This window comes from Helianthus annuus, chromosome 13 (genome assembly GCF_002127325.2).
Source record: "Helianthus annuus cultivar XRQ/B chromosome 13, HanXRQr2.0-SUNRISE, whole genome shotgun sequence".
In the NCBI taxonomy this organism is placed as follows: Eukaryota; Viridiplantae; Streptophyta; class Magnoliopsida; order Asterales; family Asteraceae; genus Helianthus; species Helianthus annuus.
The window spans coordinates 14,695,111-14,703,211 of NC_035445.2; positions in this window are offsets into that span (position 1 = coordinate 14,695,111).

The window sequence follows — 8,101 nt, forward strand, 5'->3', positions numbered from 1 at the left end:
AATCCCTCTATCTTTATAGATAGATCTTCATAAATCGTTAAAGTGCCAAATGAAATCCATAGGTTGGATTCCTAGTGTGCCTTAATATCCATACCTAAGGATAACAAAATAAAGAATCAAGTTAACTAAATTTGTGCTTATGTATTTTCTTACATGTTTTGTGGTTGTATGTGATCCATCCAAATCCTCATAGAATCTTTCATATCTTCATACGAGAGATTCATAATGGGATATCCAAAGATACTATCTTAAACCCTCAATGGATTTCAACAGTGTAGTTAAGTTACTCGGGTTATAAAGTATTGTTCTATAATTGGACCTCTTGAAAGGTCTGCTTAAACAGATTGATTTTGAAAATCTGATTAGAAATATCATGTGATGATATAAGAAAATGATCCCTTAAGCGGTCTATTTAAAGAGATCGTACGACGGTCTAGTTAAGAAGATCATGTGTTGATCTAGTTAAAAAGATCGTTCGTTGATCGAATTAAAAGGATCCTTTGGTGGTCTAGTCAAATCGCTTCATATTTATTCAAGAAATTTTTCCTACGGATTATGAAATGGACTGTGCGGACTGTGCAAGGAATTACGTAATTATGGAGGCCTACATAATTATGGAATTCAGTGCACAGGAACCACAGGAAGTTTCATCATGTGTTAAGACCTAGTGACAAGAATAATGATACGGGAGAAGTCTCGGACCTCGACCAATGTCATTTATTCTCACACTCCCCCAATTCTGATCTCAATCACACACCAAGTTTTCCTATGATAAGCCTTCATAAGAAACGTTCGTCAATCAGTAGTTCAAAATTTTATGTTTTACCATTTCAAGGAATTCACTCTGAGGGTTAACAAATTCGCTAAGAATCCTAACATGGCCCAGGGTTTTACCTAAGGGTTCAATGGATCTATTATAAGGCGAAACCTTCACAGCTGTCCTCACGAGTTTCCTCTAGAATTAAATTTCGGGACGAAATTTCCTAAAGTAGGGGAGACTGTGACACCTGTGTCACTTCAACCATCAAACAAATGCCAAACCAAGGAAATATTGTATTTCATACTTGGGATTTGTATAAATATGTGTATGCTTTGCACATATCAATTCTTGTTCAATTTCATACTCTACAACGCTTTCTGGAGAATTATACGCAAACTGGTGCATAAACCTACTCAGTTTAATGCGACAAATACTCCGGGAGACCATCATACACTTAACATACCTTAAATAACCTTTACATAACTTAGAAATAAGTTTTGAAGGCTTTGGTATGGCAAAAACAAGTTAATTCGCTTACAGGGACTAAACTTGACAAACTGCGAAAGTATGCCAATTTGAACTGTAACGAACATTCCGGAACATGTCCATAAGTTAAACATACCATATATATCCTTTACATAGCTTAGAAATAGGCTTTGAGGGGTTTAATATGCTAAAACAAACTTTTGGATCATTCAGGGACTAAAAGTGTCAAAAAGTGCATAAGTTTGCACTTTCGCGCATAACTCACGTTCTGAATACATCCGGACATCCAAAAATTTATGTAAGCATCCTAATATTATGCCTTAGTGTTTGGCATGAGAAAAATCCATTCGTCGCGTCATTTGGATCGTCTTTCACGCTTATGCGCATTCCGTCGTAACTAAGCGAACATCGCGATCGTACGGCCAAACGAACCGACATCCGACATATTTTTGGGCATGTTTCATGTCCACAATGTTTAGGCATCATTTTAGGGCCTTAAAGATGACTTTACAGGTCTTAGAAGGGCTGGAAATAGCTTAAACACGCAACAGGGACCAAAAGTGTAAATTCTGCAAGTGGTGCAGATCAGAGGGGCCAGGCGGCCCGCGTAAAGATTGCCCAAAACATGAGGCGGGCCGCGTGAACATGTCTGACAGAAGATTTTGCATTTAATGCAGAATCTGGCCTTTCGTTCGATCAAGGGGCGATGCCTTTTCACCCAACGAAGAGCCAAGGGTCAAGTTCACTGAACTTATCCACTTGGACACATGTACGCACGAGATCAAGGCACGATATTCGATAAAACGATCCTAACGGTTCCGCTTTTCCTATAAATACCCCCCCCCCCCTTTAGTGTAAAATTCACAAAATCAGATCTTAGAGCTCTAAGTTGAAACCATTGTTTCATACCTGAGCTATTTGGTCTTGATTAGCACTCGGGGACCCTCCGTAAGTCTTCTTTCGCTCTTTTATTCGCTTTTCGAGTCCGAAAGTCAACGTTTTGTTGACTTTCTGCATTGACCAGCTTTTGGTCAATGTGAAGTTCATGGAACTTCATAACGTGAGCGTGATCACGATGGTTATGGTCCATAGTGACCATACCTACTGATTACCACGTTATCTAGGCTCAGTGACGAGTTGTAGTTTCGGCCAAAATGCGCATTCTTGCGTATTTTGTAACCAAACTACTCGTGGGCATCAAAGCCGTTTGTTTTGATGCCAAACCTGTTTCTAAACTTAGTTAAGCATGTTCTAACATGCTTAGCTCGTCACTTTTAGTTTAGTGCTTATATAGGGTCGTAAGGTAAGCGATTTAAACCATCGCTTATACTTTCGAACCCGACCCATTTGGTCGGTCATTAGGACCCGACCAAACACATTAGGTGACCATAGCTATAACCTTCCGAGGTTATACCGTGTGGTCGCAATGTTAGGCGTTCCGAACGCGTTCTACGCGAACGACGCGTTAGGGTAGCATAAGCTACCTAAACGGGTCGTGATGGACCGTAAGCACTTAGATTAGGTTTCATTTTAGTATGTAGGCTTTGCTAAGCCATATCACACAAGTCTCCATACTCGTTTGGTTTACGAACCCGCGTACTGTCCGATCCTTCCGATTTGGTCCGGTATATTAACATAGCTACCTATTAGGTGCCGTTTGATATCCCGTGATCTTTAGCATTATCTGGTTGTTATACAAGGAACTCAAAGCAATCTCAGGTGAGTACATTGAACCCCTCTTTTACTGTTTTCCAAACTGTTTTGGGGTGAAGCATGTGTACCTATCTGTTATTTTCATGATTTCAAAGTATAATTGATTATACATATCTTTTAACAAACTGATTGATTATCTATGGTTTAAACACTGATTTCTCAAAGATTACAAAAGTAATTGTTGGAATAGTACTTATTTTGTTCACCAGACCGATTGGTAGTATGATATAGCGCTATAGGACTAGACACCCCATTCCTGTTGTCATGGAATGTCTGAAACCAATTTGTTTCTCCATCCAAATAGGGATTTCCTTTGTGGTATCCTTATAGTCTCAAAGGTGTAGTTTGATGCACCAGGTCTGAATGAATTCTTAAATCGCACCTTTAAAGTATATTTTGATATACTCCCAAAAAGTATAGTTTGATATACTCTCATGTGTGGTATTGTACAGAACCAATATATATTTTGTAATCATCCAAAGCATATTGTGATATGTTACTTACATAACTAAAACATAGTTTAATATGTTATTTATCACATCCAAAGCATATACTGATATGTTAGTTACAAAACTAAAACATGGTTTAATGTGTTATTTATAAATCCAAGGTATACTTGTAATATACTACTGAAAACTATTATTTTGAACAACTAAAGTATATTTAATATGCTATCTATCAAACGATTTGGTTTTGGTTAGTGTTTAGATAACGGAACGAGTGTAATGTGATGAAAACATGGTAGATACGCCGCTGGTACTTCTTATATATAAGTGTTTTCAATGCATTACATACCGTGGCGTTATTTAGTACACTTGGGTTAACAATATTGGAACTGAAATATATTTTAATATATTACTTATTCAACTTTCTTAAAACCAAGGTATATTTTATATATACCATAAACGTTTTATTAAAACATTGTTTTTCAAACAACTTAACTTATATAAACTCATTTTACATGGTTATTCAGTTAACCATACATTATTCTCTTATTTATACATATCATCTGATCCTATCGTTTTTCAAATGATTTACAAGACAAAGCAAATTTACAGAGTTCATGACTAAACATTTTCTCAAACATAAGTCATGAACTCCGTTTTCACAAAACCTATGTATCTCACAGGCATTTTTATGCTGACGTACCTATTTTTACACATGTTTCAGGTGCTGTCTTGAGATGATTGTTGATACATGCTACATTTAGGATGGACTCGTGCCTTAGCAACTTTAAAACTTGGAAGATCGTAGTTGTACTTATGTGATTGTAATAGAACAACGAGTTCATTTAATCAATAAAACAATATTCAAATTTCCATGTGTTATGAAACAATGATTCTGTTACAACACTCCCCGACGTTTCCGCCACGTTTTGTTGTTACACGTGGTCGGGGTGTGACATTTCGTTTGAAAGTGCTGTTAATTTCACACGAAATCAAATTTCGTTTGAAGATTTAATACGAAATTACTATTTCGCACCAAATTGGCTTAATTTTGTTTGAATCTAAGCTAATTTCGCACGAAATTACCTTTCGCTTGGTAATTTCGGTCGAAAACACTATTTTGTGTGAAGGGAATTTCGTTTGAAAGGCTATTTCGCGTGAAATCTATTTTCGTATACATGAAGATGGATGAGTTTATGAATCCATTCAGTGACATGTTTGCTTTCACGGGAAGCACAGGAGATGATACATCAAACAACACAAATGAAAACGTTTCAAATTCGAGTGCAAAGAAAACCCTTTCTGATGCTTTGAGTGTGGAGAGTGCTTATGGAACATACAACAAACCTCCCAAACTGATGGCGATTGAAGAATACAATAGATGGGCTAAAAGGTTTGAAGAGTGGCTAAAAGCGTTTGCGTATCCAAGCTGGAAGAGCATGAAGAATGGTTTCAATATGGGAAGATCGGATTATGAAAATTTAGAAGGCACTGATAATGTAGAAAGTTTTGTTGCTGAACAAAAGTGCATAGCATTGCTTCATCAGTTTGTGAGAGACGACATAATATCGTTGATTGAGTACACAAATGCGAAAGATCTATGGGAGAAACTGAGAGTGAAATGTGTGGGTAGTGCCGAGATAGTCAAAAACAAAAAGAAGTTGTTAAGAAAAGAGTTTGATTTGTTTGGATGTTTGAAAAACGAATCTGTATCTAAGATGATTGAAAGATTTGGGCATTTGAAGATGGAGCTGGCAAGACACGGAATTATTTATTCTCAAGAAGAATTAGTTAACAAATTGTTTGACTCACTGCCGGATGAGAAAGACTGGCAATACTTTGCTTTGATGCTGAAGAACACAATCAAGTCGGAAGATCTGACGGTTGATCTGTTAATTGAAAGACTGGAGAGTCATGAGCTGGAGATCAAGAAATCAAACAAAGTCAATCATTCCTCATATCAGCAGAATGTGGAGCTGTATTATCGAGGAAGTATGATCCCAAAGAATGTGTCTCCTAAGACAGCTTTCTAAGCAGAAAGTTCTAACACGTCAAATCAAGAAAGTTCAAGCAGTGGTTGTCATAGTGGTTCATCATCAACAACTCCAAGCCAGTCAGCTTCAAAGAACTTGTTCCAATGCAATATCGCTGTTGATCTTAAAAATGCTCAAAACTTTAGTGAGGAATCCGCAAAGCAGCAAATGGTGTTTTTAGCATCTGTCCATGAATCATACGAGAGCCTTGTTGCGGGCAAGATAGGAAACACTAACCTCACCAAGGAGGACTATGATCAGATCGACCCAGAAGAAATGAAGTTGATAGATATCAGGTGGTGTATGGCTAGTGCGGTCCGGCGAGCATAAAGGTTCATGGAGATTACAGGCAGACATTCGATTGGCGGACCTTCCACAAAACTTGGTTTTGATAAATCAAAGGTCACGTGCTTCAGATGTAAACAAAAGGGACATTTCAAACGTGAATGTAGAAACGCACCTGCTGATGATAATGCAAATCCATTCAGAGAGGATTATTACAAAAGAGTAATTTATCATCAGAACAAATCAGAACCGCCCAGAATGAAGCAGCTTGAAGATACCCCCAAAGAAAAATCAAGAGCTCTTGCTGTTATACATGATGACGAAGGTTTTGATTGGAGTGAACTGCTATCAGAAGAGGATGCAGTGGGATATGCGTTTGTGACAAGGATTGTTCCTTTCAAAGACAACAGAACAAAAGAAGAAAAATTCGTCAACAGAAGGATGCAAGCTCAATTCAGGATGACCAGAATCTATAATACATACAAAGAAGCTAAAAAAGCAAAGAGATGGGATGCTGATAGAGAATGTTATCTTGATCCCAAAGGAAACATGGCTGTTGATCCAGATTCAATTAGTATTGATGCTGTCATCCAACAAATTGCTGAATATGAAGAATGAAATCGGAGATTGTGGTGGGGAGGAGGAGAAGCTGATGAAAAAGAAAAAGAAAAAGCAGAAGAAAAAGAAAAGGAGAAAGAGCCGCAGTTAAAGAAAGTTGATGACGGGATTATTGACACATCACAAGAGTTTACTGCAGAAAATTTGAAGAAGATGGCTGACAAAGTACTTGCTGCAAAAGAGCTAAAGGTAGTTTCTGGTTCTGGAACTGAGTCTAAAAGCAAGGTCAGTCAGAATGATGCAATCAATGAGTCAGGTAAGAAAGCTAAACTGAGAGCGACTGCAAAAATTGCATGAAAAATTGCAAGGTTTGTAGTACACTTGCTTACCTCAACGGTGAAAAGACCGAAGAACTGACAAAAAGAGTCAGAGACGTTGAAGATCAGATCTTAAACCGTGACAAAATGCTAAAAGCTTCAAATGAACGATTAAAAGAATTAACTAAGAAAATTGAAAATGATAAAAGTGACGTACAAAGAATTAGGAAAGAAAACGAAAAACTAATTCATGAAAATCGTCAACTTTCAGAAAACTTTGAGAAGCTAAAACGAACGGTAAAAGATTCCGATGAAAGAAATGGTAAAAAAAATAAAGAAAATTTTCAACTGTTAGGAGTTCTTAGAGTGAAAGAAGAGCAAATCAACCAACAACTGGATGAAATTGCTAAGTTGAAGCTTCAGTTTCAAGAAGCTAAAATTGAAAATGAACGCATCCAGTTGAAACTGAATAGTTACAACTCCGCAAGTTTTGTTCTTCAACATATCGTTCCTAAACCAATTAGGAAGAACAAAGCAGGCGAAGATGTATACTCTGATGGAACTGGGGTGGGGTATCATCAGGTTCCACCACCAGTTTTAAACAATTTTTCAAAGAAAAAATCCGGGTTGGTTAATGATGAAGAAGCTAATGAAGTTAAGCTTCCAGACACAATTGATGTCACATTCACTACATCTTCCGATGAAGATAATGTCCAATCTGAAGTTGTGAAAAGCATGGTTGAAAATGTTTTAAAGTCTAAAAGTGACACTACTGAGGAAGATGAATGCTTTTTGGACAAATACATTCCAAAATCAAAATCCAAAAACAACTTAAATGATGAACCTAATCTTGTGATGTACAAGATGGCGGGATCTGATAAGTTGTATTCGGATAGTGATTTTCCTTTGGAAAATGTGAATGTTGGCAAATTGTGAAAGGTGTTTAAGTTGATTGAAATCGATGTGTCTGAAATAGAAGGTTTGAAACATTCTGAAAGACAATTGAACTTTGAAAAAGATTAATCTTACTATAAAAAACCTGTTGAACCTCCGCGTTTTCATAACAACAATCAAAACAGATGGTCGGGTGGTTATCAGGGTGGCAAGAATCATCAAAGAAAGAATGTTCAAAACAAAAAATTTGTTGAGAAAAAGGTTTTTGTGAAGAGTTCTTCTAGCTCACTTTCCGAGCGAGAATCTGAAATTTTCTCAAAATCAAATCAAGAATTCTTTGAGAAGAAGGCTTCACAACCTTAGACCGAAGGTACAAGTCGGGTAGTTGATACTCATACATGATTCAAGTGCAACAAAGTTGGATATATTGCACAAAAATGCACCAACTTAAAGCCTAAGTCTGAAGTTGTTGAGAGTCAGAAAAAGAAAGTTGATGCAAAAGGAAAAGCTCCAATGGTCGTTGAGAAGAAAGTTTTGAAAAATGAAAACATCAAAGTCAAAACCGAATCTGTAAAGAATGTGGTAACTAAAAATGACAAATTTTACAAA